This window comes from Archocentrus centrarchus, chromosome 1 (assembly GCF_007364275.1).
Source record: "Archocentrus centrarchus isolate MPI-CPG fArcCen1 chromosome 1, fArcCen1, whole genome shotgun sequence".
Classification (NCBI taxonomy): Eukaryota; Metazoa; Chordata; class Actinopteri; order Cichliformes; family Cichlidae; genus Archocentrus; species Archocentrus centrarchus.
The window spans coordinates 25,600,191-25,613,812 of record NC_044346.1 but is presented as its reverse complement, the minus strand read 5'-3'; positions in this window follow the sequence as shown (position 1 = coordinate 25,613,812).

The window sequence follows — 13,622 nt, the reverse complement described above, 5'->3', positions numbered from 1 at the left end:
ACAGTAAAGTATCTAAGAGACAATAGTTTTCACAAAAGGAAATTACTCAGTAGCAGTCTGCTCTCTGATGTGATTACCAGTGGAAGTGTTGGAGTGGTGACAGTGTTTCCCATGCACATTTCTCAAGAGGGATGTGCATGGGAAATTAAACATTGCTCAACAAACATCAAACAGAAAAGGTAAGAGGAGCAATGCTTTTGTGATTAGCAAGTTAGCATCAGTGCTACAGAAATAGAAATTTGATTATAATGTCATTATATTTTTAAGTGTATGATAATTGAACCACAAACTAATTCCAAAGACTGTCAGCAACACAACAATATAACTTAACATTCACAAATTGTGGGAAAGGAAAGTACATAGCTTAAACTTTGCACCGGAGGAGTAAAGTTTTACAAATCAGCAGGAAACAATGGTGATTTAAGAACTAAGATAAAAAGGATTGCAAGTGAAAAGAGCTTGTTTTCCCCTAATGTGTTGCTAAGCTTCAAGAAATGACTGTGTTTTTTTAATCAAAGGCTGAATAAGATTTTGTCATAAAATTTATTAGCAAACTTTTATTACATACCAAAGCCTTATGAGAGAACTTTTTAAACTAGATTAAAATGACATTTGTGATGAGTTTGTTTGGCCCAAATGGCTGTGGAGCTACTCCCATGACACCAAAGTAATATAGTGGACTTCTCCTAAATTGACTGCCTCAGCATGGTATGCTTTCCAGCTTCATATAAGGGTGATTTTTACTTTGTATTTGCTCCAGGCTACCTTCAGTTTTCTCAAGCAATTAATCAACAAACATATAATGCTTTTAGTGGGTAAATAGGAAGCAGCTTTATAAACCTGGAATATGGCATTCAACACTGTGTCCATCTGTCCTCTCCACTGCTCGAATGTAACTCTATTGTTCCTCCTAAAGGCAGATAACATGACAGCGGCTGTGTTCAGAGAAAATGAGAATATGTTTCGAGTAAATTTAAATATGTCTCTTCCAAACACCCAACTTTCTCCAGTTTATACAACACGTGCACACACTGTGAACTACTTATGCTGTTTCCCAGAAGAAAGGGGTCAATAATCTATTATCTGAATATCTTTCCTATCTGTGCTGCGCTCCATACTTCTCACAATCCTCCTTTGTCTGAGATGATGTGTTTTACTTTCTGGCATTTCCTCAGACAGCCCCACAGCCTTTCCTTATATTGCCTTTGCAATTTAACGTGAATGATTTGACCAGCTAGCCTTTGGCAATCTGTCTTCTCAAACCTGTATTGATTTTGACTATCACTTAGAGCTACATTCAAGACAAACAGTGCTCTAACATCAGCAGACAAGCCCTGCTGCTGCAGCTGTCACATGAAAATGTAAAAGTCAGCAGGGAGCATTAGATTAACTGTCAAACATTAATTTTATTCTCAAACATGCTTTGCTGTTTGAAGTGTGTGTCTTAACCCTACACTACTTCTAGCATTTCAGCATTTTGTCAAGTTAGGGAAAAAATGGCGCTTCTACTGTAGGATGTGAGGATTCATTCTATCATGTAAGATTTAAGACCAAACTGTCCACACCTCTTTCCGCAGGCAGGCTCCTAGAACAATGGAAGTTGGCAGTTTTAAATATAGTGTCGCACTGACACATGCCTGCACGTATGCGTGCAGGATGGAAAGGTCACAAAGTAGCACTTCTGGTTTTATGCCTACAATATTTTTTCCACCCCACGGCTGTATGTATCCTTGACGCTTCCACATCCCCATTCTTCCAACAACTGGCCCTCAGGTAGAAATACGCAAACAAGCACACCACTTAATACTGAACATCCATGGGGACTGTTTTTGCAGAAACATGCTATTGATGTTTGTTTTCATTGTTGGTGACCTACAGTATAAGGAAAAAATAGTTGATGACATGTACTTAGCACATTCTTCCACCAGGAGAATGAATCTCAGTCGCAGGGTCATAGAAGTGTGGGAGCATTGATAGAGACCACTTTCATCAGCAGTCAAACAGCTCATTTTATGCACTATACCTAATGGACAGTGGTATCATTTATGAAGGGTAATGCCTTTAAAGGGGACATCAATGGAGACTAATGATCTGGCCGGCACTCTGTTAGAAGCAATTCTTTGTTCGATGACATTTATAGTCATACTTTTATGAGTTCCTTTCAGTGATGTATTGAAAGCTTAAAAATGTTATGTTGATGGTCTAATAATGTCAAGCATTTTATTTTCACTAATCCATTTACAATGAAGACGGTATAACCTGCAGGTGAATACCAACATGATGTAACAAATTGCTGTAAAACATTTTTAACATTTTGCACAATAATGTGTTGTTCCCTGTAAATGCTGAGACCTTTGAAGAGAAAAAATTGAAACTGCAAGTTACGACAATAATAACAGCATTTTTGCCAGACGTGAGTCACACTCTCATGCTTTAGTCCATCCATAAATCACCTAAAATCATGTTTCATCAAGTCAGAGTACATTATTTAGTATAATTTCAACATAAAGAAAGAGGCATTGTTGACAAAATAATGTTGCAACCTGAGGAAGTGTTGGATGTTTCTATGCTGTCAAGTAGAATAGATTCATAGGAATAGAAATGTGAAAGTAATATTTGCTGGCATTCAACCATTGATGCTGCATTTAAACTAATTCTTAGATGTCTGAAGAGGGTTCCACCATATCAGACACTGTAGTCATCAGTTACCTCATTAATTTCCAAGGTGTTTGTTAAACTGTTGATTACTGTTGTGCAGTTAGTGGAGTGGGCAAAAAAGAAAATAAACTGAATTTAAAACTGAATGTAAAACTCAAGTTATAGATACAGAAACAAGAAGACAAACAACAGCATGATACAAAAGGAACACTGGGGAAGCAAGAATGACAACCTGAAGACAAAAAACAAAAGGTAATATATCACAAAACTAACAGACATAGAATAATAAAACCAAAAAAGAACCAATGAAAAATCAATACTTCAAAACATTATAAATCAAAATTTCAAAGACTAAAATATAGAAAAACCCACACTCAGAAATATTCAACTAGAACCCCTGGACCATGACATGGGTAATGTTACAAATACGTATTAAGGATTTCACGATACCATACATTTAGTAGTCAATGTCAGTGTCACCTGTCATTTTTCTTGTACTTGTGGGCATCCTTCTTTTTCTTCAGCATGTAAAGGTAGACATAAACACTGGCTACGGTATTGTAAGTATCAGTTCTGGTGAGATTGCTACTAAATATTATTTTATGTTTAACCTGTTATGCTGATTTTCCATTGATTAAGTTGGGCATATAAATATCAAAAACCTCATCGGGTTCTCTGGCTTCCAGCATAGCTGCTATTTTCCTTTGCTGCTCGAGGTCCCATCGTGACTACTTACACTGTGCACTTGTCAGTTTCTCTAGGGACCTCAAACCGTTCAGACTGACTCATATTTTGGGTGAAGCAGAGTGTATTGAAAATGTAGGAGTTGGAGATGCACGCTGGAGAAGATCCGGTGTGCATCTCAAAAACAGCTACACTGGAAGTCACTGGATACACCCAAGGAAATAATCTTTTTGGGGGGTAATTCCAAGGATTTTATGATTTCATCTCCTATATGTATATATATATATATATATATATGTATATGTGTTACTTTCTCTTCATACCGGAGCTGGAGGAGTTGTTTCTCTCTGCCCTCCTGTGCTCAGAGCTACACTTCCCCATTGATTTGTCTGTGCCACCACAGAGTTACAAGTTAGATTACAGGGTTATTCAAGTACAACATTAAATTGTACTGTATTGTTTTCCCCTCTACCTTCCTTACAGCAGTCAGTGGATCTAACAACTTTCATGGTGGAAAACCTGAACACTACATAATGTAATGGCAACTAAATATCTCAAGAATTTTGCACTAAGATTTTATATTTAAAACATAACTGTACATTTTTATAGTAAAAATTTGTTCTAGATGACTTACTGTATTGTTTCGATTGATTTAGATGGCATGGATTAACTCTCTTGTGAGATACAAACATCTTGAGTTCATTCTTCTGTTTTAATGTTAAAAATGTTCATACTGTACATGCAGTACGCATACACATTTTATACTTAATACTTTTTTCCCCCTTTTCTCAGACACACAGGTGTACAAACACTTCCACTTACCCACATATGTTTGCTGCAGACACACTCGCCTTCGTCGCTGCTGGATTTAGGTCCCAGCAGTATGGTGTAAACAAAAGCATAAATCACCTTTGCTTCTCCTTAATGGCTTGACTTAAATTCATGGTTCTCACCAGCACTAAATGACAGCAGTGAGTGCCTAGGGAGGCTAGAAGGCTAATACACACTGTCCATGAATACCATCAGTATCGAGGCCAGTCTGATACATCTAAACATAGTCAATTTAAAGATGGATAGGCCTAAGCTGGGCAGCCACTGTGAAAGCGAGAACAGCTGAAAGGCTGCCGAGCATGTGATAATTGTACAGTTTGGAGTGAAAATGTAATACCATGTATTACCATGGGACAATCTAAGGAAACCAGGAGTGTGAAAAGAAAAGGCTGGTTAACAAACACATAGTCCACCAGACTTAACAATAGAAGATGAGGAAATGTGTTTCCTTCCTTCCATGTTGAAGGTCTTCACACACTACAATGTGTATATGGACCTGACAAGAAAATTGAGCCTGAGTAGTTTCTACTACTGAACTTTTATTCCACTGAAATATTTAGTTTCCTCTTAGACAGCCCATTAGCTAGGAAATAAAGTATTACATGTTTGTTTTTGTTTATTTTTGTTTGTTTGTTTCAGTTTTACACTTTTGCTTCATTGAGATTGTGTTTCAGGAATAAAGATGTGCTGTTTTGTATGTTTTAGCCATGCTACAGGCATGATCTCAGTATCATACTGAAATATTTCAAATATTCAGATTCTCATGTCCCCAGGCTGTCCTAAATAATGAAGTTGGCATATTTCATTTTATTAAACCTTCTTGAAAACAATGGGTCTTATATATTTGGGCCTGTATGTTTCAACCCCGGTGGATCAGAGAAAATCCAAAATAAATTTAAACATGTGTACCCAATTTTTTACTTTGTAGAGTTATTAAAGATGCACAGTATACTGCAGAAACATTCCACCCTGGATAAAAGAACAGTTCAAAGAAATCATTAAAAATTACCATGGCATTCATGCCCACGATGAATGCATGTAAACGTCTGACTACAAGTGTACTGGTGAACACGATTTTTTTTTCTAGATTGACCATGAAGTTTGGGGTTTTTTGCATTTCTTTTACTTTTAGTTAGTCTTGACAGGTATTACATGGGCCGCCGCTCAATTGGTGAAGACATTTGTGAACTTTGTGTCAAGTGTCATCCACAGACAGTTTGCCGTGGTAAAACCACGGATGATGTTTAATCTGTATAAAAGTGACAGCCATGCTTATTATAAATATATTATGTTGAAAGATTCCCTAAGACTCACTGATTTCTTCCACATATTTTTCATTCGACACCATAAAACTGATATCTCCTCTCCTGCTATCACACATTTTGACATGATGAACCCTTGTGATATACTGTAATTTATCAAACACTCTGCCCTCTGATGAATGACATTTACTTCACCATTGCAGCTGACAAAGATAAAATATTTATTGCCTCACAGAATCCCTAGATTGCCTGTAGACTCTGGTTACTGTATGGTTCCTCTGTGTGTCCCATTCTTTGTTTGTAATTATTTAGCTGTGTGCGCACTCACACTGGCCAATCCAAGGTGAAGCACTAAAACTTAATTAAAGGCGCTGCAATGTAAGCACCAGCTTGGAGACATCTGTATAGTCTTATTTTTAAATGAACAATAATTTCTCCATCCGACATGGATGGCCCATAAGGGGATGGAATGTATAGAGATCCCCTTGTGATCCGCCTATAATTACCATAATCATCTCCTTTTTATAATTCAGGCACATACTTTAAATCTCTGTAAATGAAAGCACTCTGTCTATAGGCACTTCAGTGTGAAGTGGTTGTCTGAGTGTTGTTAATCACACAGTGGGTCATCTTTTTCACTGAGCCAGTTTGAACCACATTTACTCATGCTATCATAAAACACCTTTAGAGGCTAGAATCTCATCTGGGAGTTGAGCCAAAATAAATGATTTTTGCAACCAGCATTACTGCAAGAACACATCAGCAACTGCAAAGTGCAATCAAATAGAAGGAGCTAATCCTTCGCGTTAGCAAACATTGGCATCAAGTTTGAGCGTGGCTCTACATTTGCTAAGAAGGTAGGCCAGCTACTGTGTATGCTCTGAGCCAGATTAGCTTCCTGATTCTGCTAGAAAAAAATGCCACTGATCTTGTCAAAGCTTGCTTCAAAGTGATAAACTCTCCCTCAAACACAAATTTGTCCTGCGTCAAAGCTGCTGACAACCCCGTCAGGGTTACAGGAGAAATGGGACGTATTTCCCCAAATATTGGATTTCATCCATTTTCAGTCCAAACAAAAGATAACACAGACTCCTGGCCCTTTGCAGATTAGAGAGAGTTATAGTTTGGATAATTCTGTTCTCATGCAGGACAGAATGATTGTCATCAAAAGTAACTGCCTGAATATGATAATATACATAATGTATACACACATACACATCAAACACAAGGACAAGCATTAAAAGGCAAACATAAATATAGTTTGATATTATATTCTTTGATGAAGACAACATAGTTTAGAACCACATATTTAATGTTTACCTACTGTATATAGAAATCTTGTAAATACATGACAGTTACAGTGCAACTCAACCACTAATATTTGAGTTAGACATTCAACTATGTTAAGCTGGTGCAGAGATGAATAGTGAGCTAAAGCTCACTTCTAGTTATTGCCACCATTCCAGCCCCCCCCCCCCCCCCCCCCCCCCCCCCCCCCCCCCTCCATCTTCAGACACAGTCTTCAGGCCCCAAATTCAAGCCGATAAAAAAAAAAAAAAGCTTTATTCACCTTTCTTTACAGGTGCAAACTTGCACAATATGAACATTTTTTTTTGCTGTATAGCACTTCTTATACAAATGAGTGCAATTCAGAGTTCCTAAGAGATGACATAAATTAAGAATAAAACAGCACAACTACAAACAAGAAAATAATTTGAGACTAATGGAAACAGATTTTTAAACATCATAGGACTACAAACCCTCTGCTGTGCTGCATGTATCACGTCTTTTGCGTCTGTAAGAATGTTTTTGTCCTAGAAAGGGTTGTTCACTTGTCTCACATCATTCAAAGTCTTATTCCTGCCAGCTGAAGTAGGCAGCTGCTCTATAATCAAGATTATTCAGTTGCATCCTTTGGAAGCCTGTAACAGCCTGTAGATTATGGTGAAAATGATGTATAATGAGGCTACAGATGGCAAAGCACAATGCTTCTTAATGTTTCAATGTTCACATAGTCGCAGCAGCTTTTTCTACACATATGAGGATCATTTCTGCAACACCGTAGCCTCATGTCAGTCATTATAATGGATGATTACATGTAGCTGCAATGTTGACTCCTTTTAAACATTTTAGACAGAATGACCTTTAAATTCATATAGTGGTAGAGAATGAACCAATTATGTGCAGGGCTTAAAAGCATCAAGAAATTTTTCATTGATCTGATGGGCTTTGGGTTTTCCCACTGACATGTGCTGCAAGGTTGATGAATTTCACATTAAAGTGGTGTGTCAAAACACAGGACTGCAGAGCTTATGTAGACCTTTCCTGTCTACATTTCCTTTTAGGTCTGTCACTTGATAACTGTCAGAAACAAAAGCTTGAGTATGATTAATCATAATATCAAGTCTTCTTTCTGTCACACTTTTATGATGTGGGCTGAAAATACACTGTAGTGAAAATATGGAATAAAAAAATCTGGTTCAGGTAACTAGCATGACTGTATATAGAGCTACATGGTCTACCTTTTTAGAATCTGATAATCAGTATATTGTTCATGCATATACACATGCTACTCAGTGTTGCTGTCTTTACTTATAAAACTGTAATGTAACAGGATGACAGTAATTGTCATCTTGTTACATTAGTCACATAGCATAAATAGATAGGCAAGATACTGAACCCCAAGTTGTCACAATGCATCTATCAGTGTGTGAGTGTGTGTGTGGATGTTAGGTATAGAAAGGCACTCTTGTATGAATATGTGTGTGAGGGCTATAGTACAAAGTGTTATATAAGTACCAGTCCATTTACCATTTACCACATTCTTGTACTTTTGCTCAGTATATTCAAAGTAATGTGCTTATCCTCTCTCCAAAAAGTTCCAGACCACTCAATTTTGTTCATTCTCCCAGAATAATGAAAAATATGAAAAGTCTTTTTTGAAAGTTATTTTTCTATCTTCCCCTTATACAAATAATTGAATAACTAATTTAATATAAGTAATGATGTCAGGGTTTGATTACAAACTATAATGTAGTTAACAAAGTTAGAAAGTGCTTCATTACTGTGTTACTCACAAATACGGTGTTTACATTGTTATTTTAATTTGGATGTTTGTAATGCACTGCATCCAACACTGATACCACTAAATAATTTTAGTAATGATGATTCATTCTAGACACATTTAAGCAAATTCAGTTTAATTTAAATGAGGTCTACCCTACAAAATAAAAAAAAAATCTTGCTAAGTAATAAATATTTTTACATACATAACTGCCACCAACTCTAACAAACACAATCTCACAAAAATCTGTGCAAAGCAAACTAAAAGCCAAAGCTTTGCATTTGACCATGCAAGGTCACAAATTTATCTCTACTTCATACTCTCATACCCTTTTGCTTGTGTTTGGAGTATATTAACATGTACATTTACAGACAGTCATTTACAGTAAATGGCTCTTCAAACAGACATTGCTATAACTGTGGTCCGCATAGAGACTGGGTCAATTTCAGAGTCCAGTGAAACTTCCAGATGAACTCATAAATGTTATTTATGATTGTGATGGAGTTGTACTGTAAGGGTTTAAGGGTTCACAGAGAGGACACAGATAGAGGAGTTAGGAAGGAAGATCAGGCAATAATGTCATGTGTTAAGGTAAGGTAGAGGATAATAGTGTTTTCTTTAAGTTGCTCTGAGTGATTGTCAGCATCTGTGCTTGTTGATTTAAGGACATGATTGTCAAAATGACAGTCTCAGATGTTATGAAGAGTGCCCTTTTCTCAGTTAGTAATAACTGTAGTATGAACGGTGGGATTCAGTTTGCTGCCGAGTCACATTGTTGGACTATATTGCTGTGTAAACTGTCCCTTAATGATACAGATGACAGATCAGCTTAAAGAAGTATAGTAAAGCAAGGTTTTAGTTCATCAATAACTGAAGGAGAAGTTAGTGTTTTTAGCTGCAAAGAGTGCTGCTTTCTGTGACCCATAGCTCTCATTATATATTATATATTGCTTCATGATTTAGTCACACACAAAAAAAACCCACAACATTTTTAAAGTGTAAAAAGGTTTTTTAGATGAAGTTTTGGAAGAAAATGTTTTGTTTTGGGTTTTTTTTTTTTTAAACCATCTGTAGATTTTTAGATTTTGAGTTAGTATTTCAAAAATTCAACTTTATAGCTCTAAATTCCGAGATACTGAGTCAGTACATCAGTCAGTGACTTGGCTCCACCTGACATATTTTTATTTATTTATTGAGCCAAAATCAGTGCAAGAAACAAGCTTCCATAACAGCAACATTTTAACTCAAAGCTTCAGAACAGAGTACACAAGCTAATGATACAGTACCAGTTTTTTTTATATACACATCTCTGTGTAAAAACATACAAGTATTGTTTCATAGTCATCAATGCAAATGACAAATGTAAGCCTGTACCTACATTCCCAGTGTTCTGATATCAACATCTATGCACATTTTTGGGGGGTTTAACTGTGTGGCACAGCATATTTTACTACAAAATACCAGCCCAACTTCCTGTTTTTTTAACTTGTTGATGTACAGATTGCTCTTTTACTGAAATTATACCTTCATTTCACTCACAGGTTCTAGCTCTCTGTGACACATTACTGCAAGGAATGTATCAAAAGAATGATTACACAAAAAAAAGTCTGAACCTGTGGTGTGCCAGCTTGTATATTTTTGATTATCTTTGGTCTAGTATTAGAAACCACCATTTTCACTAATGCCATCAGAGCCTCAATGACGTAACAGTGTATTACTGCTTAGACTACATGTTATTTTAAAACACACACACACGCACGCACGCACGCACACACACACACACACACACACACACACACACACACACACACACACACACACACACACACACACACACACACACACACTATAAAACTATCAGCCACACACTTGACCACATAGAGCACAAATTTACTTGTACAAACCTGTAGCTAAAGCTGGAATTCCCCATAAACTCCACTCCTACATACATGTAGATTAGAAGACAACAAATGGAGATTAAATGCAACAGTATCACTTTCTAAATTCAATTGTGTTCTAAACTGAATGCTTATGTTAAATTCATACTCAGAAAAATAAGGGTCAGTTAGCAGGTACACGTTGACTTAGCTTTCCAAGGTTTACATTGGAGGTGTGTTCGATCACACCATAAAATAAGTTACATATCAGCTTCTTCTGAAAACCTGCCAGGTGCTGAAGGAAAGTCCCAAGTATCACACATTAGCCTCTTCAAACACTTTTGCTCTAAAAACACACTGCAGCAAAACACTAGAATCTTTTTCCTGGAGAGATCCCCTGAGGTTGTCCTGTGAGAGTATGGGAAAATTGGCTCAATTTTATTTGAGTGCCACATCACTTGCTACCTGCACATAGCCAATCTAGCAAAAAGGGTTAAGCTGCTTTACTTCTTTGCTTCAGAAACAAATTTTGTACAAATTAGAACCTTTCTCTTGTTCTCCTGCACTCCTCTCACTTAAGGCTGGGCCAGTATGAGTTTATTCTGCCAACTTATAGCAAACTCTGATACCTCAGAGGAAATATAAGCAAAACATCAACACCCAAAGCAGCTCTTACAAAATAAAACAACTAGCTAACTGAGATGCAACAGTATCCCAACATGATAATCTGCATCGTGTAACACTGCTAAGTCTATGATACAGAAATGTTATTTATGATTGTGTTGGTCACATGGGAAATATCTCAACCTGGCGCTAGGATACACTGAGGATGATTACCACTGAAACATCACATGCACAACCATTGTGCATTTATCAGCCTGTACATGACTTTGAAGTGCACTTGGGGGCCCCAGCTGGCATAGGGGCTGCTTATGCTGGGGGCTGGCTCTGTACCTAGAACTACAAATGGAATAAGCCATTGCTAAAAATAAAATTAAAAAAGAGGTAAAGTGAAGATATTAGAAAGCTAAATTAATATCAAGAATTATTGTTTAGAATAATCATTGTGCATTTAATGGTACCTGTATAAAAGGCCCCATAGTTTATGTCTTCATATTTAGTTATGTTACTAGTGTGTGGAGAGTTGAGATTTCCCACAGTCCTGTGTTCCTTGAAGTAGTCTCGCATTTTTACACCAGCCGAACGTCAGATCAGACAGATGCGAGCTGGGGATGTTCTGTGCCACTTAGCGAGTTTTTGTTCATAAGAGAAGTGTGCGTTTATGACCGAAGTAAGTACATGTTATTAGAGATGGTTATATTCCTCTGTTTATAAGTTAAGCTTGTTAGTGGTGTGATCGGTATAAGCTAAGCAAATGGAGGCTAGCTCCCGTGCTATGCAGTCTGAGTTAGCTGTGTGCTACTTATGCAGCTATGTTAGTCCCAGAGTAACAAACATATATAGCTCATACTGTATTCTTGGATGTTTATTGGTACGCCTAATTGTGTTGAGTTATACTTATTATTTATTTTTCTGTGTTGCAGAACCACACATACACACACACCTTCATGTATAGATGTGGATCTTCGCCTAGCCCAGTGTATTCGGAGCTAGGTCTGCACCTTGTAAGAACCAGGGCTAACTAATAAAGCCCATATGTGAAGCTGCACTTCTGTCTCCCTGATTGCTGCCTTCTATGAGTGAAGTCAACTAGATTAGTCACATCAGTCAGCAGTTATCATCCTAGCCTTAAAGTAGTGTTCTGGCCGACACTCCAGGTTGAAGGTGGGATCCAAACACGTCCAGCACCTTACAGTCCGCTGAGAGATAAGCTATCTCCCCTACAGTACCATTTAAAAGCTTTCATTTCAACTGGTTAATGTTTGACTGGAAAGACACAGCAACTGCTCTAAGAACAAAGAAAGAAAGACAAAGTACAAGTGAGTTGAAGGCGTGGTAGTGACAGTAAGGAAAACAATAAGAATGTGTTCATAAACCTGGCAGCTGATAATTGATTTTTTTTTTTTTGAAGACATGTATGACAAAGTTCATAAAGCGCTCAGAAATCTGGTAATTGTAAACAAGGTAGTTTTCAAAATGTGATTTCTGACGAGCCAACAAAAAGCAAAGCTCATTATTAAAGACAAATACTGGTTGTAAAGACAAGGTATAAAATATTGTTAACACCAGGAGCAGAGCCATTTTTCAGCCAAGGAATTTTCAGAAAGCCTGCATTATCACAGTTTTAGAAAGAGAATTGTGTAGCCTACTTTTAGAGGAGATTGTCTAACCTAGGGATTTTTAAATTTAAATTGATTACGAATGGCTTATGACCAGAACACTGGTGCAAAATAGGTGCCACACTGGAAATCTTGACATTTTCGATGACCATTCCAGCATTGGTTGTGCCACTTCACTACCATTACTGACCATCTTTAGGTGGGACATAGACTGAATTTCCTAATTATCCACAGCAGGCCTGTGGTGCCTTATGATTGTTACCACTTGCTGCCTTCTCAATCAGTCTTTATTAGTTGGCTATGTACCACAGACCTTCAAGGTGGCTGTAATTAACCCCTTAACTGGCAGCAAATAAAATCACCTGAAACAACTACATAACACCCTCTGGTTATTATTGGCTCTGAACAACCCATTTCATAGCCTATTAATCGGCTGCGTCTGGTCCGCGGGCCGAATGAAGTGCATTTATATGGCAGGCTAGACCCGCCCATTTTGACTGACACCTCATTCGGCCAATCATGTTAAGAAATGGGTTTCCCAGAGCCAATAATACTCAGAGGGCGTCACGTAGCTTTGTCAGGTGATTTGGTGCAGCCAGTTACATGATTGGCCGAATGACGTGTCAATAAAAATGGGAGGGTCTAGCCTGCCATATAAAAGGGACTACAAACGGCCCGTCACCGGGCCCTTGCCAGTTAAGGGGTTAAACCTCTACTTAAAAAGCCATCACTTGACCCAGCTGTCTTAGCTAATTATAGGCCAATCTCCAACCTTCCTTTTCTCTCAAAGATTCTTGAAAGAGTAGTTGTAAAACAGCTAACTGATCATCTGCAGAGGAACGGTTTATTTGAAGAGTTTCAGTCAGGTTTCAGAATTCATCACAGTACAGAAACAGCATTAGTGAAGGTTACAAATGATCTTCTTACAGCCTCTGACAGTGGACTCATCTCTGTACTTGTCCTGTTGGACCTCAGTGCAGCTTTTGATACTGTTGACCATAACATT